Genomic DNA, 23,745 nt, shown 5'->3' on the forward strand with positions numbered 1-23,745 from the left:
GATAACATGGAGGGTGGGGGAAACTGGCACGTGCGGGCGAGAGCCAGTGTATAAAGCTATGTAAATATACCATTTTGCCATGTATATATCTTGCTCAGTGCGATTTTGTTACGGAGGGGGGGGTTATTGTTTGTAAGGGGAAAAAATTGTGTTGTTAAAAAACTTTAATAAATATATTTTTAAAACAAGAATCTGCAATGCACTGCCTGAGAGAGGGTGCTGTGGGCAGTTTCAAGCCTGCCTTTCAAAAGACAATGGGATAATTATCTGAAGGGAAAATATTTGCAGGGCCACGGGGAAAAGGCAGGTTGCTGCTGCTGCATTCTCACTGGCAAGACATGCAAGTGTTTTCAAAAGCTTGCTCCGCAGCGGTGACAGTGACGTACGTGTGGATAGGTGGAGTACTGCTCATTTACATAACTGTCATGCAGTCTGATTGACAAAGGGGAAAAGAGGCAGGTTCTGTCAATATGAATCTCCTGTTTCAATGGCAAAGGCCAGGAGCAATGTGGCAAGAGTGAAAGTGTCAGTGCTTTCATCGAAGAGTCTTTGGAATGCTGTCAGCGTGCTGTAAAAGAGGGAGGGCATATGGCACTCGGGCAACTCAAGAACATTGGCCATCGCTTCTCGGCCTTTTGGCTAAGATCAAGTGTAGTATCTGTTCTTATCAGTTTAATATCTGATACGTCCCTTATCTGGGGACCATATATTAAATTGATTTTTGGAGCAGGGAGATGGAATAGGGGCTTGCTCCGTCCACTCCACGCATCGACCTGGTATTGCAGTATCTACAGCAACGGTGCACACCAACCCTTCATGGGGAATTTCAAACTCAAAAAACAGCTCAAACACATACAAATATACACTTTATTCACAGTTCTTTCAGCACACAACAAAATCCTTTGGCAACTGGCTGCTGCTACTCACCATCTACCTGGCCCCGGGGTGTCATGAAGAATGACCAAACGCATCTTACAAGCACAACGGCGAAAGGGAACTCATTCGAAATTCACCACCCATTTCACTCTTCAATGTGCATTACTCCGCTTCTCGGCCTTTTGGCTAAGATCAAGTGTAGTCTCATTTGATCGAGGGAAGCTGAGGATTTCGATGACGATCGTGGATTGGAGAACTCGGAGGGATTGAAGTCGTCAAAGAAGAAACGTTTGGAGCTTGGCTGCTATTGGTGGATCTACATGCTGGCCTAAACCTCGGGTTTAGGCCTAACGCCGATACAGTTTCACACCCAACGTACGAGCTATGGATGCAGCTGCATCCCGACCACCAGGCTGGGGCGTGCGAAACACTGTCCGAGTCACAGTGAAGAAAACGGATGGAGAGTCACCTTTGGACCGGAAACACTTCGTGAAGAAGGTGCTGCTCGAGTGCTGTGGGTTTAAAGCAACAGAGATCTTCTGCTTGCAAAACTTCCCCAAGAATGGTTTCTTTGATGTCACCTTCAAGAGCGTCGCAGCGTGCATCAAATTCTTGAACGTCTTCAAGGAAAAAGGTAACCAGAGTCCCTTGTCGATCCTGACTGCGGAACCTCTGTTTACGCTACCGGCACAGCGAAATCGGGTTGTTACACTGCACACGTACAACCCCCACGTCCCTGTATCTGATGTGCTCACGTTCCTCGCCAGGTACGCTGAGCTGAAAAGTGACAGCGTGCAAGTGAAAGACACCTTCGGCATCTGGACAAGTGAGCACCAGGTCAAGGTGACCCTAAGAACGGACAGCAACGGAGCCATCCTGCATCCCCCCTCCAATTTCGCTATTGGAGTAAATCGTGGCTACCTCTACTACGTGGGACAGCCACGAGTATGCCACACCTGTGGCAAAACGGGGCATGTTGCCGCAAACTGCAGTGTGACCTTCTGCAAGAACTGCAGGCAGGAGGGACACATGACTAAGGACTGCAAAGAAGACAAGTGCTGCAACCTGTGTGGGGAGGCCGGCCATCTTTACAGGGCCTGCCCGAAACGCGGGGCGACATACGCTCAAATCATCAGCAGCGGAGTTAAAAAGGCGACCAGAGAGGAGGTGCATACACCCTCCACCGAAAAAGACACCACGGCTCAGAATGAGGAAAAGCAACAAAAGGGCCCCCAACAAAAAGAAGAGGCCCCAGCACCTCCTGACAACCCAACCCCAGCCCCATCTGATGAGGAACACTCAATGGAAGAGGAAGAGGATGGGACAAAGAATAAAGAGCCCTGGGAAACAGTGAACAGGGACAAACGAAAGCGGAAACAAAAAAACAAACTGAAGAACCCCCCGAGGGGTAGTGGCAAAAAGCGACACCTCTCAGCCGGCGCACTTAGCGCCGACACCTCATCCGATGAGGGAAAACAGGACAAGAATCGGCCTCAAATAAAGAGGCAAAGCACCAACGTGGAACGGAAGGCACAGACCCCCCAGACCACCGACCGGGAAGGAAACAAGGTCACAGACCAACCCCCGATAGTAACGAGCAGCAACAACCCAGGTGAAGACCGGCCTGCAACCCCAACACCTACTGACTGCCATGACGAACGCCAGGGCTACATCACCCCCCCAATGCATCTGCATCAAAATCACGGGGCCAGTACGGACCAGAACAGCTTTCTCAGCCCTGCAACTGTGCTAAAGTTTGCGAGCACCACCGGCATGCTGGGGAACATCGAACAGCTGGAACAGCCAACTGTATAGACTCTGGACTCTTGAGACTGGTAAATCTATCCTTTTTATAATGGGTTTAAAAATTGCATCCATAAATGTGCGAAGCATCAAAGATACTTCGCGGTGTGTAGCCACACTCAACTATTTGGCAAATGTAAAAGCTGACCTACTGTTCCTGCAGGAGTGCGGAATTCCGCACCTCAGCAACTACAGGCGCTGGTCGAGCTGGTGGTCCCACGGGCCATCCATCTGGTCAGGAGGAAACGACTGCCGCTCCTCCGGCCTGGGTATTCTGCTGCGGGGAGGCAACTTCACCATCTCCGACGTTAAGGAGGTGGTGGGCGGGCGCCTCCTCGTAGCAGACGTGAAATACAAAAACACCCCTCTCAGACTTATTAATGTGTACGCCCCGGCCGTAAAAAGTGAGCGGCTGGCAGTTCTTCAGCAACTCCCACTGCTGTTGGCCACCTCCAAGCCGGTCATCCTGGGTGGTGACTTCAACTGCATCATCGATGCGGCTGGACGATCCAGCAAAGCCGACAGCAAACTAGACGCTACGTCCAGACTCCTGATGGAAACGGTAAAAGACGCCAAGCTGCTCGACGTCTGCAGCAACCCTGCAGACGGCGCGCAGCGTAGATATACATGGTCACGGCCGGATGGGTCCGTCCGCTCCAGGATAGACTTCTTTTTTGTGTCCCGAGCTTTCACGGTCAGGTCCACCGACGTAACGCCGGTGTTCTTCTCTGACCACTGCCTCCTACTGGCCGACTGCCACCTGCAGGAAGACCAGGGGGTAGGCAGGGGGACGTGGAAGCTAAATGTAAAACTGCTGACCCCTGAGAACATCGAGGAACTCAGGAGGGATTACAAAGGTTGGAGAACCGTGAAACCCCTCTTTGAGGCCCCACATCTCTGGTGGGAAGCAATCAAGGGGAATATCAAGAGGTTTTTCATCCTCAAGGGCGTTCAAAAGGTGAGAGAGAGACGAGGGGTCATGTCCAGGCTCCAGAAAAGTATGCAAAATTTGCTCCAGCTGCAGTCGATGGGGGTGGATGTCAAGGAGGATCTCCAAGAGGTGAAGAGCCAGCAAGCCTCGCTCTACACCTCGGAGGCCTCCAAGGTTATCTTCCGTTCCAGAGTCCGCTCCGTGGAGCAGGACGAAAAGTGCTCACGCTTCTTCTTCCAAAAGGTGCACAGAGACACCTCTGTGATCAGCAGCCTGAAGGAAGAAGATGGCTCTGAAAAGTCATCGCAGTCTGACATCCTGAGGATCAGCCAATCCTTTTATGCCGGACTGTATGACCTGAAGCCAACAGATAGCACTGTTTCCCAGACCTTCCTGTCGACTATCACGGAGGTCATAGGCGACAGCGAGCTGGAAAACCTGGACAAACCACTAACTCTGGACGAGCTGACAAAGGCCGCCAAGTCCTTCGAGACGAGTAAAACTCCCGGAAGCGACGGCTTACCGGTTGAGTTGTATTCGGCTCTGTGGGACTGGATGGGCCCAGACCTGCTGGAAGTGTACGAGAGTATGCTTCTGGAAGGCAGCATGTCAGAGTCCATGAGGAAAGGCATCATCACCCTCATCTACAAACAGAAGGGGGAAAGGGAAGAAATTCGAAATTGGCGACCCATTTCACTGTTGAATGTGGACTACAAAATTCTAGCAAAGGTCATCGCCAATCGGGTCAGGTCTGCTCTGGAGTCGGTGATCCACCCTGACCAGACCTGTGCTGTACCCGGCAGGAAGATCTCTGATAGCCTCGCGCTACTCAGGGATACGATCGCCTACGTGCAGGACAGGGGGGTGGACACTTGCCTCATCAGCCTTGACCAGGAGAAGGCTTTTGACAGAATATCGCACACCTACATGATGGATGTGCTCTCCAAAATGGGGTTTGGGGAGGGAATTCGCAATTGGATCAAACTGCTCTACACAAACATCTATAGCGCAGTCTCAATCAATGGGTGGGAATCAGAAAAGTTCCAGATCAGATCTGGAGTCAGGCAGGGCTGCCCTCTCTCCTCTGCCCTTTTTGTGTGCTGCATAGAACCTTTTGCCGAGTCCATCAGGAGGGATCCGGGTATAAGAGGAGTGACGATCCCAGGCAGTGGAGGCATGCAAGTCAAGGCCTCCCTGTACATGGACGACGTTGCCGTCTTCTGCTCGGATCCTGCGTCTGTACGCAGGCTCTTAACCACCTGCGACCAGTTTGAACTGGCCTCTGGAGCCAAGGTAAACCGGGGCAAGAGCGAGGCCATGTTCTTTGGGAACTGGGCCGACCGGTCCTTTGTCCCCTTCACTGTCAGGTCCGATTACCTGAAGGTGCTGGGGATATGGTTCGGAGCTGCTGGGGCGTGCACCAAAAACTGGGAGGAGCGCATAGGAAAGGTAAGACAGAAACTGGGCTGGTGGGAGCAACGCTCCCTCTCCATTGCGGGCAAAACCCTGGTCATCAGGTGTGAGGTACTCTCGGTGCTACTGTACGTGGCGCAGGTCTGGCCCATAACCCGACCCTACGCCACAGCAGTCACCCGGGCCATCTTCAAATTTATCTGGCGATCCAAGATGGACCGTGTCCGAAGGGACACCATGTACAAACCTCTGGAGAAGGGAGGGCGGAACGTACCCAACGCCTCCCTCATCCTGCTGGCCACCTTTGTGTCCAGCTGCATCAAGCTGTGCGTGGACCCCCAGTATGCAAACACCAAGTGTCACTACATACTGAGGTTCTACCTGTCCCCGGTGTTGCGAAGGATGGGCCTGGCCTCATTGCCGCGGAACGCTCCAAGTAGTTGGACCGTACCGTACCACCTGTCCTTTGTGGAAAAGTTTTTGAAGGAAAACACCTTTGACCACAAGGCAATGAAGCAGTGGTCAGCACGTAATGTCCTCGAGGCCCTCAGGGAAAAGGAGACCGTGGAGGACGTTGGATGGTTCCCTGAGCAGACTGCCAGAGTCATCTGGCAGAACGCCTCATCACCAGAACTTTCAAACAAGCACCAAGACCTAGCTTGGCTGGTGGTGAGAAGGGTCCTCCCTGTCAGATTCTTCATGCACACCCGAAGGCTCTGCACCAATGCACGCTGCCCTCGGAGTGGCTGTGGGGGAAATGAGACGGTCACACACCTCCTTGTGGAATGTGCCTTTGCAAAGAAGGTCTGGAGAGAGATGCAGTGGTATTTGTCAAGGTTTATCCCAAACAGATCTGTGACACAGGACTCTGTGCTCTACGGACTGTTTCCAGGGACACACACCGAGACAAATATCAACTGCTGCTGGAAGGTCATCAACTCGGTAAAAGACGCTCTTTGGTCTGCCCGAAACTTGCTGATCTTCCAGTGCAAAGAATTGTCCTCGACCGAGTGTTGCAGACTGGCACATTCCAAGGTCCAGGACTACGTGCTGAGGGACGCACTCAAGCTTGGGGCAGCTGCCGCCAAGGCGCAATGGGGAAAGACCACAGTGTAAAGTCTTTCCAGCAAATGTACACCGAGGGGCGCGTAACAGTGTAAAGCCCCTCGGTCTGGGCAACCAACACTCCAATGTATAAAACAAACATGACAATGTAAATATTTAAGAAGGAATTGTAATGTAAAGAGTGATATGTGTACGACAATATCAAAATTGAATGAAAGAAAGTCAAGGCAACATGTAACCCTGCCGGAAATGTACAGTCAAGACAATTTGAAATGTTTCTGTAATGCTCATGATAAATTTTTATGAATAAAGTATATTTTTTTGAAAAAAAAAAAAAAAAAAAAAAAAAAAAAAATCTGTTCTTATCAGTTTAATATCTGATATGTCCCTTATCTGGGGACCATATATTAAATTGATTTTTGGAGCAGGGAGATGGAATAGGGGCTTGCTCCGTCCACTCCATGCATCGACCTGGTATTGCAGTATCTCCAGCAACGGTGCACACCACCCCTTCATGGGGAATTTCAAACTCAAAAAACAGCTCAAACACATACAAATATACACTTTATTCACACTTCTTTCAGCACACAACAAAATGCTTTGGCAAGTGGCTGCTGCAACTCACCTTCTACCTGGCCCCGGTGTCATGAAGAATGACCAAACGCATCTTACAAGCACAACGGCGAAAGGGAACTCATTCGAAAGTGACCACCCATTTCACTCTTGAATGTGCATTACTCGGCTTCTCGGCCTTTTGGCTAAGATCAAGTGTAGTCTCATTTGATCGAGGGAAGCTGAGGATTTCGATGACGATCGTGGATTGGAGAACTTGGAGGGATTGAAGTCGCCAAAGAAGAAACGTTTGGAGCTTGGCTGCTATTGGTGGATCTACATGCTGGCCTAAACCTCGGGTTTAGGCCTAACGCCGATACAGTTTCACACCCAACGTACGAGCTATGGATGCAGCTGCATCCCGACCACCAGGCTGGGGCGTGCGAAACACTGTCCGAGTCACAGTGAAGAAAACGGATGGAGAGTCACCTTTGGACCGGAAACACTTCGTGAAGAAGGTGCTGCTCGAGTGCTGTGGGTTTAAAGCAACAGAGATCTTCTGCTTGCAAAACTTCCCCAAGAATGGTTTCTTTGATGTCACCTTCAAGAGCGTCGCAGCGTGCATCAAATTCTTGAACGTCTTCAAGGAAAAAGGTAACCAGAGTCCCTTGTCGATCCTGACTGCGGAACCTCTGTTTACGCTACCGGCACAGCGAAATCGGGTTGTTACACTGCACACGTACAACCCCCACGTCCCTGTATCTGATGTGCTCACGTTCCTCGCCAGGTACGCTGAGCTGAAAAGTGACAGCGTGCAAGTGAAAGACACCTTCGGCATCTGGACAAGTGAGCACCAGGTCAAGGTGACCCTAAGAACGGACAGCAACGGAGCCATCCTGCATCCCCCCTCCAATTTCGCTATTGGAGTAAATCGTGGCTACCTCTACTACGTGGGACAGCCACGTGTATGCCACACCTGTGGCAAAACGGGGCATGTTGCCGCAAACTGCAGTGTGACCTTCTGCAAGAACTGCAGGCAGGAGGGACACATGACTAAGGACTGCAAAGAAGACAAGTGCTGCAACCTGTGTGGGGAGGCCGGCCATCTTTACAGGGCCTGCCCGAAACGCGGGGCAACATACGCAGAAATCATCAGCAGCGGAGTTAAAAAGGCGACCAGAGAGGAGGTGCATACACCCTCCACCGAAAAAGACACCACGGCTCAGAATGAGGAAAAGCAACAAAAGGGCCCCCAACAAAAAGAAGAGGCCCCAGCACCTCCTGACAACCCAACCCCAGCCCCATCTGATGAGGAACACTCAATGGAAGAGGAAGAGGATGGGACAAAGAATAAAGAGCCCTGGGAAACAGTGAACAGGGACAAACGAAAGCGGAAACAAAAAAACAAACTGAAGAACCCCCCGAGGGGTAGTGGCAAAAAGCGACACCTCTCAGCCGGCGCACTTAGCGCCGACACCTCATCCGATGAGGGAAAACAGGACAAGAATCGGCCTCAAATAAAGAGGCAAAGCACCAACGTGGAACGGAAGGCACAGACCCCCCAGACCACCGACCGGGAAGCAAACAAGGTCACAGACCAACCCCCGATAGCAACGAGCAGCAACAACCCAGGTGAAGACCGGCCTGCAACCCCAACACCTACTGACTGCCATGACGAACGCCAGGGCTACATCACCCCCCCAATGCATCTGCATCAAAATCACGGGGCCAGTACGGACCAGAACAGCTTTCTCAGCCCTGCAACTGTGCTAAAGTTTGCGAGCACCACCGGCATGCTGGGGAACATCGAACAGCTGGAACAGCCAACTGTATAGACTCTGGACTCTTGAGACTGGTAAATCTATCTTTTTTATAATGGGTTTAAAAATTGCATCCATAAATGTGCGAAGCATCAAAGATACTTCGCGGTGTGTAGCCACACTCGACTATTTGGCAAATGTAAAAGCTGACCTACTGTTCCTGCAGGAGTGCGGAATTCCGCACCTCAGCAACTACAGGCGCTGGTCGAGCTGGTGGTCCCACGGGCCATCCATCTGGTCAGGAGGAAACGACTGCCGCTCCTCCGGCCTGGGTATTCTGCTGCGGGGAGGCAACTTCACCATCTCCGACGTTAAGGAGGTGGTGGGCGGGCGCCTCCTCGTAGCAGACGTGAAATACAAAAACACCCCTCTCAGACTTATTAATGTGTACGCCCCGGCCGTAAAAAGTGAGCGGCTGGCAGTTCTTCAGCAACTCCCACTGCTGTTGGCCACCTCCAAGCCGGTCATCCTGGGTGGTGACTTCAACTGCATCATCGATGCGGCTGGACGATCCAGCAAAGCCGACAGCAAACTAGACGCTACGTCCAGACTCCTGATGGAAACGGTAAAAGACGCCAAGCTGCTCGACGTCTGCAGCAACCCTGCAGACGGCGCGCAGCGTAGATACACATGGTCACGGCCAGACGGGTCCGTCCGCTCCAGGATAGACTTCTTTTTTGTGTCCCGAGCTTTCACGGTCAGGTCCACCGACGTAACGCCAGTGTTCTTCTCTGACCACTGCCTCCTACTGGCCGACTGCCACCTGCAGGAAGACCAGGGGGTAGGCAGGGGGACGTGGAAGCTAAATGTAAAACTGCTGACCCCTGAGAACATCGAGGAACTCAGGAGGGATTACAAAGGTTGGAGAACCGTGAAACCCCTCTTTGAGGCCCCACATCTCTGGTGGGAAGCAATCAAGGGGAATATCAAGAGGTTTTTCATCCTCAAGGGCGTTCAAAAGGTGAGAGAGAGACGAGGGGTCATGTCCAGGCTCCAGAAAAGTATGCAAAATTTGCTCCAGCTGCAGTCGATGGGGGTGGATGTCAAGGAGGATCTCCAAGAGGTGAAGAGCCAGCAAGCCTCGCTCTACACCTCGGAGGCCTCCAAGGTTATCTTCCGTTCCAGAGTCCGCTCCGTGGAGCAGGACGAAAAGTGCTCACGCTTCTTCTTCCAAAAGGTGCACAGAGACACCTCTGTGATCAGCAGCCTGAAGGAAGAAGATGGCTCTGAAAAGTCATCGCAGTCTGACATCCTGAGGATCAGCCAATCCTTTTATGCCGAACTGTATGACCTGAAGCCAACAGATAGCACTGTTTCCCAGACCTTCCTGTCGACTATCACGGAGGTCATAGGCGACAGCGAGCTGGAAAACCTGGACAAACCACTAACTCTGGACGAGCTGACAAAGGCCGCCAAGTCCTTCGAGACGAGTAAAACTCCCGGAAGCGACGGCTTACCGGTTGAGTTGTATTCGGCTCTGTGGGACTGGATGGGCCCAGACCTGCTGGAAGTGTACGAGAGTATGCTTCTGGAAGGCAGCATGTCAGAGTCCATGAGGAAAGGCATCATCACCCTCATCTACAAGCAGAAGGGGGAAAGGGAAGAAATTCGAAATTGGCGACCCATTTCACTGTTGAATGTGGACTACAAAATTCTAGCAAAGGTCATCGCCAATCGGGTCAGGTCTGCTCTGGAGTCGGTGATCCACCCTGACCAGACCTGTGCTGTACCCGGCAGGAAGATCTCTGATAGCCTCGCGCTACTCAGGGATACGATCGCCTACGTGCAGGACAGGGGGGTGGACACTTGCCTCATCAGCCTTGACCAGGAGAAGGCTTTTGACAGAATATCGCACACCTACATGATGGATGTGCTCTCCAAAATGGGGTTTGGGGAGGGAATTCGCAATTGGATCAAACTGCTCTACACAAACATCTATAGCGCAGTCTCAATCAATGGGTGGGAATCAGAAAAGTTCCAGATCAGATCTGGAGTCAGGCAGGGCTGCCCTCTCTCCTCTGCCCTTTTTGTGTGCTGCATAGAACCTTTTGCCGAGTCCATCAGGAGGGATCCGGGGATAAGAGGAGTGACGATCCCAGGCAGTGGAGGCATGCAAGTCAAGGCCTCCCTGTACATGGACGACGTTGCCGTCTTCTGCTCGGATCCTGCGTCTGTACGTAGGCTCTTGACCACCTGCGACCAGTTTGAACTGGCCTCTGGAGCCAAGGTAAACCGGGGCAAGAGCGAGGCCATGTTCTTTGGGAACTGGGCCGACCGGTCCTTTGTCCCCTTCACTGTCAGGTCCGATTACCTGAAGGTGCTGGGGATATGGTTCGGAGCTGCTGGGGCGTGCACCAAAAACTGGGAGGAGCGCATAGGAAAGGTAAGACAGAAACTGGGCTGGTGGGAGCAACGCTCCCTCTCCATTGCGGGCAAAACCCTGGTCATCAGGTGTGAGGTACTCTCGGTGCTACTGTACGTGGCGCAGGTCTGGCCCATAACCCGACCCTACGCCACAGCAGTCACCCGGGCCATCTTCAAATTTATCTGGCGATCCAAGATGGACCGTGTCCGAAGGGACACCATGTACAAACCTCTGGAGAAGGGAGGGCGGAACGTACCCAACGCCTCCCTCATCCTGCTGGCCACCTTTGTGTCCAGCTGCATCAAGCTGTGCGTGGACCCCCAGTATGCAAACACCAAGTGTCACTACATACTGAGGTTCTACCTGTCCCCGGTGTTGCGAAGGATGGGCCTGGCCTCATTGCCGCGGAACGCTCCAAGTAGTTGGACCGTACCGTACCACCTGTCCTTCGTGGAAAAGTTTTTGAAGAAAAACACCTTTGACCACAAGGCAATGAAGCAGTGGTCAGCACGTAATGTCCTCGAGGCCCTCAGGGAAAAGGAGACCGTGGAGGACGTTGGATGGTTCCCTGAGCAGACTGCCAGAGTCATCTGGCAGAACGCCTCATCACCAGAACTTTCAAACAAGCACCAAGACCTAGCTTGGCTGGTGGTGAGAAGGGCCCTCCCTGTCAGATTCTTCATGCACACCCGAAGGCTCTGCACCAATGCACGCTGCCCTCGGAGGGGCTGTGGGGGAAATGAGACGGTCACACACCTCCTTGTGGAATGTGCCTTTGCAAAGAAGGTCTGGAGAGAGATGCAGTGGTATTTGTCAAGGTTTATCCCAAACAGATCTGTGACACAGGACTCTGTGCTCTACGGACTGTTTCCAGGGACACACACCGAGACAAATATCAACTGCTGCTGGAAGGTCATCAACTCGGTAAAAGACGCTCTTTGGTCTGCCCGAAACTTGCTGATCTTCCAGTGCAAAGAATTGTCCTCGACCGAGTGTTGCAGACTGGCACATTCCAAGGTCCAGGACTACGTGCTGAGGGACGCACTCAAGCTTGGGGCAGCTGCCGCCAAGGCGCAATGGGGAAAGACCACAGTGTAAAGTCTTTCCAGCAAATGTACACCGAGGGGCGCGTAACAGTGTAAAGCCCCTCGGTCTGGGCAATCAACACTCCAATGTATAAAACAAACATGCCACTGTAAATATTTAAGAAGGAATTGTAATGTAAAGAGTGATATGTGTACGACAATATCAAAATTGAATGAAAGAAAGTCAAGGCAACATGTAACCCTGCCGGAAATGTACAGTCAAGACAATTTGAAATGTTTCTGAAATGCTCATGATAAATTTTTATGAATAAAGTATATTTTTTTGAAAAAAAAAAAAAAAAAAAAAAAAAAAAAAAATCTGTTCTTATCAGTTTAATATCTGATATGTCCCTTATCTGGGGACCATATATTAAATTGATTTTTGGAGCAGGGAGATGGAATAGGGGCTTGCTCCGTCCACTCCACGCATTGACCTGGTATTGCAGTATCTCCAGCAATGGTGCACACCACCCCTTCATGGGGAATTTCAAACTCAAAAAACAGCTCAAACACATACAAATATACACTTTATTCACACTTCTTCCAGCACACAACAAAATGCTTCGGCAACTGGCTGCTGCTACTCACCTTCTACCTGGCCCCGGGGGTGTCATCAAGAATGACCAAACGCATCTTACAAGCACAACGGCGAAAGGGAACTCATTCGAAATTCACCACCCATTTCACTCTTCAATGTGCATTACTCGGCTTCTCGGCCTTTTGGCTAAGATCAAGTGTAGTCTCATTTGATCGAGGGAAGCTGAGGATTTCGATGACGATCGTGGATTGGAGAACTCGGAGGGATTGAAGTCGTCAAAGAAGAAACGTTTGGAGCTTGGCTGCTATTGGTGGATCTACATGCTGGCCTAAACCTCGGGTTTAGGCCTAACGCCGATACAGTTTCACACCCAACGTACGAGCTATGGATGCAGCTGCATCCCGACCACCAGGCTGGGGCGTGCGAAACACTGTCCGAGTCACAGTGAAGAAAACGGATGGAGAGTCACCTTTGGACCGGAAACACTTCGTGAAGAAGGTGCTGCTCGAGTGCAGTGGGTTTAAAGCAACAGAGATCTTCTGCTTGCAAAACTTCCCCAAGAATGGCTTCTTTGATGTCACCTTCAAGAGCGTCGCAGCGTGCATCAAATTCTTGAACGTCTTCAAGGAGAAAGGTAACCAGAGTCCCTTGTCGATCCTGACTGCGGAACCTCTGTTTACGCTACCGGCACAGCGAAATCGGGTTGTTACACTGCACACGTACAACCCCCACGTCCCTGTATCTGATGTGCTCACGTTCCTCGCCAGGTACGCTGAGCTGAAAAGTGACAGCGTGCAAGTGAAAGACACCTTCGGCATCTGGACAAGTGAGCACCAGGTCAAGGTGACCCTAAGAACGGACAGCAACGGAGCCATCCTGCATCCCCCCTCCAATTTCGCTATTGGAGTAAATCGTGGCTACCTCTACTACGTGGGACAGCCACGAGTATGCCACACCTGTGGCAAAACGGGGCATGTTGCCGCAAACTGCAGTGTGACCTTCTGCAAGAACTGCAGGCAGGAGGGACACATGACTAAGGACTGCAAAGAAGACAAGTGCTGCAACCTGTGTGGGGAGGCCGGCCATCTTTACAGGGCCTGCCCGAAACGCGGGGCGACATACGCTGAAATCATCAGCAGCGGAGTTAAAAAGGCGACCAGAGAGGAGGTGCATACACCCTCCACCGAAAAAGACACCACGGCTCAGAATGAGGAAAAGCAACAAAAGGGCCCCCAACAAAAAGAAGAGGCCCCAGCACCTCCTGACAACCCAACCCCAGCCCCATCTGATGAGGAACACTCAATGGAAGAGGATGGGACAAAGAATAAAGAGCCCTGGGAAACAGTGAACAGGGACAAACGAAAGCGGAAACAAAAAAACAAACTGAAGAACACCCCGAGGGGTAGTGGCAAAAAGCGACACCTCTCAGCCGGCGCACTTAGCGCCGACACCTCATCCGATGAGGGAAAACAGGACAAGAATCGGCCTCAAATAAAGAGGCAAAGCACCAACGTGGAACGGAAGGCCCAGACCCCCCAGACCACCGACCGGGAAGGAAACAAGGTCACAGACCAACCCCCGATAGCAACGAGCAGCAACAACCCAGGTGAAGACCGGCCTGCAACCCCAACACCTACTGACTGCCACGACGAACCCCAGGGCTACACCACCCCCCCAATGCATCTGCATCAAAATCACGGGGCCAGTACGGACCAGAACAGCTTTCTCAGCCCTGCAACTGTGCTAAAGTTTGCGAGCACCACCGGCATGCTGGGGAACATCGAACAGCTGGAACAGCCAACTGTATAGACTCTGGACTCTTGAGACTGGTAAATCTATCTTTTTTATAATGGGTTTAAAAATTGCATCCATAAATGTGCGAAGCATCAAAGATACTTCGCGGTGTGTAGCCACACTCAACTATTTGGCAAATGTAAAAGCTGACCTACTGTTCCTGCAGGAGTGCGGAATTCCGCACCTCAGCAACTACAGGCGCTGGTCGAGCTGGTGGTCCCACGGGCCATCCATCTGGTCAGGAGGAAACGACTGCCGCTCCTCCGGCCTGGGTATTCTGCTGCGGGGAGGCAACTTCACCATCTCCGACGTTAAGGAGGTGGTGGGCGGGCGCCTCCTCGTAGCAGACGTGAAATACAAAAACACCCCTCTCAGACTTATTAATGTGTACGCCCCGGCCGTAAAAAGTGAGCGGCTGGCAGTTCTTCAGCAACTCCCACTGCTGTTGGCCACCTCCAAGCCGGTCATCCTGGGTGGTGACTTCAACTGCATCATCGATGCGGCTGGACGATCCAGCAAAGCCGACAGCAAACTAGACGCTACGTCCAGACTCCTGATGGAAACGGTAAAAGACGCCAAGCTGCTCGACGTCTGCAGCAACCCTGCAGACGGCGCGCAGCGTAGATACACATGGTCACGGCCAGACGGGTCCGTCCGCTCCAGGATAGACTTCTTTTTTGTGTCCCGAGCTTTCACGGTCAGGTCCACCGACGTAACGCCGGTGTTCTTCTCTGACCACTGCCTCCTACTGGCCGACTGCCACCTGCAGGAAGACCAGGGGGTAGGCAGGGGGACGTGGAAGCTAAATGTAAAACTGCTGACCCCTGAGAACATCGAGGAACTCAGGAGGGATTACAAAGGTTGGAGAACCGTGAAACCCCTCTTTGAGGCCCCACATCTCTGGTGGGAAGCAATCAAGGGGAATATCAAGAGGTTTTTCATCCTCAAGGGCGTTCAGAAGGTGAGAGAGAGACGAGGGGTCATGTCCAGGCTCCAGAAAAGTATGCAAAATTTGCTCCAGCTGCAGTCGATGGGGGTGGATGTCAAGGAGGATCTCCAAGAGGTGAAGAGCCAGCAAGCCTCGCTCTACACCTCGGAGGCCTCCAAGGTTATCTTCCGCTCCAGAGTCCGCTCCGTGGAGCAGGACGAAAAGTGCTCACGCTTCTTCTTCCAAAAGGTGCACAGAGACACCTCTGTGATCAGCAGCCTGAAGGAAGAAGATGGCTCTGAAAAGTCATCGCAGTCTGACATCCTGAGGATCAGCCAATCCTTTTATGCCGGACTGTATGACCTGAAGCCAACAGATAGCACTGTTTCCCAGACCTTCCTGTCGACTATCACGGAGGTCATAGGCGACAGCGAGCTGGAAAACCTGGACAAACCACTAACTCTGGACGAGCTGACAAAGGCCGCCAAGTCCTTCGAGACGAGTAAAACTCCCGGAAGCGACGGCTTACCGGTTGAGTTGTATTCGGCTCTGTGGGACTGGATGGGCCCAGACCTGCTGGAAGTGTACGAGAGTATGCTTCTGGAGGGCAGCATGTCAGAGTCCATGAGGAAAGGCATCATCACCCTCATCTACAAACAGAAGGGGGAAAGGGAAGAAATTCGAAATTGGCGACCCATTTCACTGTTGAATGTGGACTACAAAATTCTAGCAAAGGTCATCGCCAATCGGGTCAGGTCTGCTCTGGAGTCGGTGATCCACCCTGACCAGACCTGTGCTGTACCCGGCAGGAAGATCTCTGATAGCCTCGCGCTACTCAGGGATACGATCGCCTACGTGCAGGACAGGGGGGTGGACACTTGCCTCATCAGCCTTGACCAGGAGAAGGCTTTTGACAGAATATCGCACACCTACATGATGGATGTGCTCTCCAAAATGGGGTTTGGGGAGGGAATTCGCAATTGGATCAAACTGCTCTACACAAACATCTATAGCGCAGTCTCAATCAATGGGTGGGAATCAGAAAAGTTCCAGATCAGATCTGGAGTCAGGCAGGGCTGCCCTCTCTCCTCTGCCCTTTTTGTGTGCTGCATAGAACCTTTTGCCGAGTCCATCAGGAGGGATCCGGGTATAAGAGGAGTGACGATCCCAGGCAGTGGAGGCATGCAAGTCAAGGCCTCCCTGTACATGGACGACGTTGACGTCTTCTGCTCGGATCCTGCGTCTGTACGCAGGCTCTTAACCACCTGCGACCAGTTTGAACTGGCCTCTGGAGCCAAGGTAAACCGGGGCAAGAGCGAGGCCATGTTCTTTGGGAACTGGGCCGACCGGTCCTTTGTCCCCTTCACTGTCAGGTCCGATTACCTGAAGGTGCTGGGGATATGGTTCGGAGCTGCTGGGGCGTGCACCAAAAACTGGGAGGAGCGCATAGGAAAGGTAAGACAGAAACTGGGCTGGTGGGAGCAACGCTCCCTCTCCATTGCGGGCAAAACCCTGGTCATCAGGTGTGAGGTACTCTCGGTGCTACTGTACGTGGCGCAGGTCTGGCCCATAACCCGACCCTACGCCACAGCAGTCACCCGAGCCATCTTCAAATTTATCTGGCGATCCAAGATGGACCGTGTCCGAAGGGACACCATGTACAAACCTCTGGAGAAGGGAGGGCGGAACGTACCCAACGCCTCCCTCATCCTGTTGGCCACCTTTGTGTCCAGCTGCATCAAGCTGTGCGTGGACCCCCAGTATGCAAACACCAAGTGTCACTACATACTGAGGTTCTACCTGTCCCCGGTGTTGCGAAGGATGGGCCTGGCCTCATTGCCGCGGAACGCTCCAAGTAGTTGGACCGTACCGTACCACCTGTCCTTTGTGGAAAAGTTTTTGAAGGAAAACACCTTTGACCACAAGGCAATGAAGCAGTGGTCAGCACGTAATGTCCTCGAGGCCCTCAGGGAAAAGGAGACCGTGGAGGACGTTGGATGGTTCCCTGAGCAGACTGCCAGAGTCATCTGGCAGAACGCCTCATCACCAGAACTTTCAAACAAGCACCAAGACCTAGCTTGGCTGGTGGTGAGAAAGGCCCTCCCTGTCAGATTCTTCATGCACACCCGAAGGCTCTGCACCAATGCACGCTGCCCTCGGAGTGGCTGTGGGGGAAATGAGACGGTCACACACCTCCTTGTGGAATGTGCCTTTGCAAAGAAGGTCTGGAGAGAGATGCAGTGGTATTTGTCAAGGTTTATCCCAAACAGATCTGTGACACAGGACTCTGTGCTCTACGGACTGTTTCCAGGGACACACACCGAGACAAATATCAACCGCTGCTGGAAGGTCATCAACTCGGTAAAAGACGCTCTTTGGTCTGCCCGAAACTTGCTGATCTTCCAGTGCAAAGAATTGTCCTCGACCGAGTGTTGCAGACTGGCACATTCCAAGGTCCAGGACTACGTGCTGAGGGACGCACTCAAGCTTGGGGCAGCTGCCGCCAAGGCGCAATGGGGAAAGACCACAGTGTAAAGTCTTTCCAGCAAATGTACACCGAGAGGCGCGTAACAGTGTAAAGCCCCTCGGTCTGGGCAATCAACACTCCAATGTATAAAACAAACATGCCAGTGTAAATATTAAAGAAGGAATTGTAATGTAAAGAGTGATATGTGTATGACAATATCAAAATTGAATGGAAGAAAGTCAAGGCAACATGTAACCCTGCCGGAAATGTACATCAAGACAATTTGAAATGTTTCTGTAATGCTGATGATAAATTTTTATGAATAAAGTATATTTTTTTGAAAAAAAAAAAAAAAAAAAAAAAATCTGTTCTTATCAGTTTAATATCTGATACGTCCCTTATCTGGGGACCATATATTAAATTGATTTTTGGAGCAGGGAGATGGAATAGGGGCTTGCTCCGTCCACTCCACGCATCGACCTGGTATTGCAGTATCTCCAGCAACGGTGCACACCACCCCTTCATGGGGAATTTCAAACTCAAAAAACAGCTCAAACACATACAAATATACACTTTATTCACACTTCTTCCAGCACACAACAAAATGCTTCGGCAACTGGCTGCTGCTACTCACCTTCTACCTGGCCCCGGGGGTGTCATCAAGAATGACCAAACGCATCTTACAAGCACAACGGCGAAAGGGAACTCATTCGAAATTCACCACCCATTTCACTCTTCAATGTGCATTACTCGGCTTCTCGGCCTTTTGGCTAAGATCAAGTGTAGTCTCATTTGATCGAGGGAAGCTGAGGATTTCGATGACGATCGTGGATTGGAGAACTCGGAGGGATTGAAGTCGTCAAAGAGGAAACGTTTGGAGCTTGGCTGCTATTGGTGGATCTACATGCTGGCCTAAACCTCGGGTTTAGGCCTAACGCCGATACAGTTTCACACCCAACGTACGAGCTATGGATGCAGCTGCATCCCGACCACCAGGCTGGGGCGTGCGAAACACTGTCCGAGTCACAGTGAAGAAAACGGATGGAGAGTCACCTTTGGACCGGAAACACTTCGTGAAGAAGGTGCTGCTCGAGTGCTGTGGGTTTAAAGCAACAGAGATCTTCTGCTTGCAAAACTTCCCCAAGAATGGCTTCTTTGATGTCACCTTCAAGAGCGTCGCAGCGTGCATCAAATTCTTGAACGTCTTCAAGGAGAAAGGTAACCAGAGTCCCTTGTCGATCCTGACTGCGGAACCTCTGTTTACGCTACCGGCACAGCGAAATCGGGTTGTTACACTGCACACGTACAACCCCCACGTCCCTGTATCTGATGTGCTCACGTTCCTCGCCAGGTACGCTGAGCTGAAAAGTGACAGCGTGCAAGTGAAAGACACCTTCGGCATCTGGACAAGTGAGCACCAGGTCAAGGTGACCCTAAGAACGGACAGCAACGGAGCCATCCTGCATCCCCCCTCCAATTTCGCTATTGGAGTAAATCGTGGCTACCTCTACTACGTGGGACAGCCACGAGTATGCCACACCTGTGGCAAAACGGGGCATGTTGCCGCAAACTGCAGTGTGACCTTCTGCAAAAACTGCAGGCAGGAGGGACACATGACTAAGGACTGCAAGGAAGACAAGTGCTGCAACCTGTGTGGGGAGGCCGGCCATCTTTACAGGGCCTGCCCGAAACGCGGGGCGACATACGCTCAAATCATCAGCAGCGGAGTTAAAAAGGCGACCAGAGAGGAGGTGCATACACCCTCCACCGAAAAAGACACCACGGCTCAGAATGAGGAAAAGCAACAGAAGGGCCCCCAACAAAAAGAGGAGGCCCCAGCACCTCCTGACAACCCAACCCCAGCCCCATCTGATGAGGAACACTCAATGGAAGAGGAAGAGGATGGGACAAAGAATAAAGAGCCCTGGGAAACCGTGAACAGGGACAAACGAAAGAGAAAACAAAAAAACAAACTGAAGAACCCCCTGAGGGGTAGTGGCAAAAAGCGACACCTCTCAGCCGGCGCACTTAGTGCCGACACCTCATCCGATGAGGGAAAACAGGACAAGAATCGGCCTCAGATAAAGAGGCAAAGCACCAACGTGGAACGGAAGGCACAGACCCCCCAGACCACCGACCGGGAAGAAAACAAGGTCACAGACCAACCCCCGATAGCAACGAGCAGCAACAACCCAGGTGAAGACCGGCCTGCAACCCCAACACCTACTGACTGCCACGACGAACCCCAGGGCTACACCACCCCCCCAATGCATCTGCATCAAAATCACGGGGCCAGTACGGACCAGAACAGTTTTCTCAGCCCTGCAACTGTTCTAAAGTTTGCGAGCACCACCGGCATGCTGGGGAACATTCAACAGCTGGAACAGCCAACTGTATAGACTCTGGACTCTTGAGACTGGTAAATCTATCTTTTTATAATGGGTTTAAAAATTGCATCCATAAATGTGCGAAGCATCAAAGACACTTCGCGGTGTGTAGCCACACTCAACTATTTGGCAAATGTAAAAGCTGACCTACTGTTCCTGCAGGAGTGCGGAATTCCGCACCTCAGCAACTACAGGCGCTGGTCGAGCTGGTGGTCCCACGGGCCATCCATCTGGTCAGGAGGAAACGACTGCCGCTCCTCCGGCCTGGGTATTCTGCTGCGGGGAGGCAACTTCACCATCTCCGACGTTAAGGAGGTGGTGGGCGGGTGCCTCCTCGTAGCAGACGTGAAATACAAAAACACCCCTCTCAGACTTATTAATGTGTACGCCCCGGCCGTAAAAAGTGAGCGGCTGGCAGTTCTTCAGCAACTCCCACTGCTGTTGGCCACCTCCAAGCCGGTCATCCTGGGTGGTGACTTCAACTGCATCATCGATGCGGCTGGACGATCCAGCAAAGCCGACAGCAAACTGGACGCTACGTCCAGACTCCTGATGGAAACGGTAAAAGACGCCAAGCTGCTCGACGTCTGCAGCAACCCTGCAGACGGCGCGCAGCGTAGATACACATGGTCACGGCCAGACGGGTCCGTCCGCTCCAGGATAGACTTCTTTTTTGTGTCCCGAGCTTTCACGGTCAGGTCCACCGACGTAACGCCGGTGTTCTTCTCTGACCACTGCCTCCTACTGGCCGACTGCCACCTGCAGGAAGACCAGGGGGTAGGCAGGGGGACGTGGAAGCTAAATGTAAAACTGCTGACCCCTGAGAACATCGAGGAACTCAGGAGGGATTACAAAGGTTGGAGAACCGTGAAACCCCTCTTTGAGGCCCCACATCTCTGGTGGGAAGCAATCAAGGGGAATATCAAGAGGTTTTTCATCCTCAAGGGCGTTCAGAAGGTGAGAGAGAGACGAGGGGTCATGTCCAGGCTCCAGAAAAGTATGCAAAATTTGCTCCAGCTGCAGTCGATGGGGGTGGATGTCAAGGAGGATCTCCAAGAGGTGAAGAGCCAGCAAGCCTCGCTCTACACCTCGGAGGCCTCCAAGGTTATCTTCCGCTCCAGAGTCCGCTCCGTGGAGCAGGACGAAAAGTGCTCACGCTTCTTCTTCCAAAAGGTGCACAGAGACACCTCTGTGATCAGCAGCCTGAAGGAAGAAGATGGCTCTGAAAAGTCATCGCAGTCTGACATCCTGAGGATCAGCCAATCCTTTTATGCCGGACTGTATGACCTGAAGCCAACAGATAGCACTGTTTCCCAGACCTTCCTGTCGACTATCACGGAGGTCATAGGCGACAGCGAGCTGGAAAACCTGGACAAACCACTAACTCTGGACGAGCTGACAAAGGCCGCCAAGTCCTTCGAGACGAGTAAAACTCCCGGAAGCGACGGCTTACCGGTTGAGTTGTATTCGGCTCTGTGGGACTGGATGGGCCCAGACCTGCTGGAAGTGTACGAGAGTATGCTTCTGGAAGGCAGCATGTCAGAGTCCATGAGGAAAGGCATCATCACCCTCATCTACAAACAGAAGGGGGAAAGGGAAGAAATTCGAAATTGGCGACCCATTTCACTGTTGAATGTGGACTACAAAATTCTAGCAAAGGTCATCGCCAATCGGGTCAGGTCTGCTCTGGAGTCGGTGATCCACCCTGACCAGACCTGTGCTGTACCCGGCAGGAAGATCTCTGATAGCCTCGCGCTACTCAGGGATACGATCGCCTACGTGCAGGACAGGGGGGTGGACACTTGCCTCATCAGCCTTGACCAGGAGAAGGCTTTTGACAGAATATCGCACACCTACATGATGGATGTGCTCTCCAAAATGGGGTTTGGGGAGGGAATTCGCAATTGGATCAAACTGCTCTACACAAACATCTATAGCGCAGTCTCAATCAATGGGTGGGAATCAGAAAAGTTCCAGATCAGATCTGGAGTCAGGCAGGGCTGCCCTCTCTCCTCTGCCCTTTTTGTGTGCTGCATAGAACCTTTTGCCGAGTCCATCAGGAGGGATCCGGGTATAAGAGGAGTGACGATCCCAGGCAGTGGAGGCATGCAAGTCAAGGCCTCCCTGTACATGGACGACGTTGCCGTCTTCTGCTCGGATCCTGCGTCTGTACGCAGGCTCTTAACCACCTGCGACCAGTTTGAACTGGCCTCTGGAGCCAAGGTAAACCGGGGCAAGAGCGAGGCCATGTTCTTTGGGAACTGGGCCGACCGGTCCTTTGTCCCCTTCACTGTCAGGTCCGATTACCTGAAGGTGCTGGGGATATGGTTCGGAGCTGCTGGGGCGTGCACCAAAAACTGGGAGGAGCGCATAGGAAAGGTAAGACAGAAACTGGGCTGGTGGGAGCAACGCTCCCTCTCCATTGCGGGCAAAACCCTGGTCATCAGGTGTGAGGTACTCTCGGTGCTACTGTACGTGGCGCAGGTCTGGCCCATAACCCGACCCTACGCCACAGCAGTCACCCGGGCCATCTTCAAATTTATCTGGCGATCCAAGATGGACCGTGTCCGAAGGGACACCATGTACAAACCTCTGGAGAAGGGAGGGCGGAACGTACCCAACGCCTCCCTCATCCTGCTGGCCACCTTTGTGTCCAGCTGCATCAAGCTGTGCGTGGACCCCCAGTATGCAAACACCAAGTGTCACTACATACTGAGGTTCTACCTGTCCCCGGTGTTGCGAAGGATGGGCCTGGCCTCATTGCCGCGGAACGCTCCAAGTAGTTGGACCGTACCGTACCACCTGTCCTTTGTGGAAAAGTTTTTGAAGGAAAACACCTTTGACCACAAGGCAATGAAGCAGTGGTCAGCACGTAATGTCCTCGAGGCCCTCAGGGAAAAGGAGACCGTGGAGGACGTTGGATGGTTCCCTGAGCAGACTGCCAGAGTCATCTGGCAGAACGCCTCATCACCAGAACTTTCAAACAAGCACCAAGACCTAGCTTGGCTGGTGGTGAGAAGGGTCCTCCCTGTCAGATTCTTCATGCACACCCGAAGGCTCTGCACCAATGCACGCTGCCCTCGGAGTGGCTGTGGGGGAAATGAGACGGTCACACACCTCCTTGTGGAATGTGCCTTTGCAAAGAAGGTCTGGAGAGAGATGCAGTGGTATTTGTCAAGGTTTATCCCAAACAGATCTGTGACACAGGACTCTGTGCTCTACGGACTGTTTCCAGGGACACACACCGAGACAAATATCAACTGCTGCTGGAAGGTCATCAACTCGGTAAAAGACGCTCTTTGGTCTGCCCGAAACTTGCTGATCTTCCAGTGCAAAGAATTGTCCTCGACCGAGTGTTGCAGACTGGCACATTCCAAGGTCCAGGACTACGTGCTGAGGGACGCACTCAAGCTTGGGGCAGCTGCCGCCAAGGCGCAATGGGGAAAGACCACAGTGTAAAGTCTTTCCAGCAAATGTACACCGAGGGGCGCGTAACAGTGTAAAGCCCCTCGGTCTGGGCAACCAACACTCCAATGTATAAAACAAACATGACAATGTAAATATTTAAGAAGGAATTGTAATGTAAAGAGTGATATGTGTACGACAATATCAAAATTGAATGAAAGAAAGTCAAGGCAACATGTAACCCTGCCGGAAATGTACAGTCAAGACAATTTGAAATGTTTCTGTAATGCTCATGATAAATTTTTATGAATAAAGT

General features: G+C 52.1%; 4 non-coding genes across 4 annotated transcripts; all 4 read left to right on the top strand.

The window, feature by feature from the left end:
- The first annotated feature begins 619 nt into the window (after positions 1-619).
- Positions 620-810, top strand: LOC140408150 (U2 spliceosomal RNA). Its single transcript, XR_011940066.1, has one exon. It is a non-coding gene; the product is annotated as a U2 spliceosomal RNA (small nuclear RNA).
- Positions 811-6,401: 5,591 nt separating this feature from the next.
- On the top strand, positions 6,402-6,596 carry LOC140408004 (U2 spliceosomal RNA). The gene has a single exon (XR_011939958.1). It is a non-coding gene; the product is annotated as a U2 spliceosomal RNA (small nuclear RNA).
- A 5,589-nt stretch (positions 6,597-12,185) lies between these two features.
- On the top strand, positions 12,186-12,381 carry LOC140408034 (U2 spliceosomal RNA). Its single transcript, XR_011939980.1, has one exon. It is a non-coding gene; the product is annotated as a U2 spliceosomal RNA (small nuclear RNA).
- Positions 12,382-17,966: 5,585 nt separating this feature from the next.
- On the top strand, positions 17,967-18,154 carry LOC140407969 (U2 spliceosomal RNA). The gene has a single exon (XR_011939924.1). It is a non-coding gene; the product is annotated as a U2 spliceosomal RNA (small nuclear RNA).
- The last annotated feature ends 5,591 nt before the right edge of the window (positions 18,155-23,745 follow it).

This window comes from Scyliorhinus torazame, chromosome 2, assembly GCF_047496885.1.
Source record: "Scyliorhinus torazame isolate Kashiwa2021f chromosome 2, sScyTor2.1, whole genome shotgun sequence".
NCBI classification, from domain to species: domain Eukaryota; kingdom Metazoa; phylum Chordata; class Chondrichthyes; order Carcharhiniformes; family Scyliorhinidae; genus Scyliorhinus; species Scyliorhinus torazame.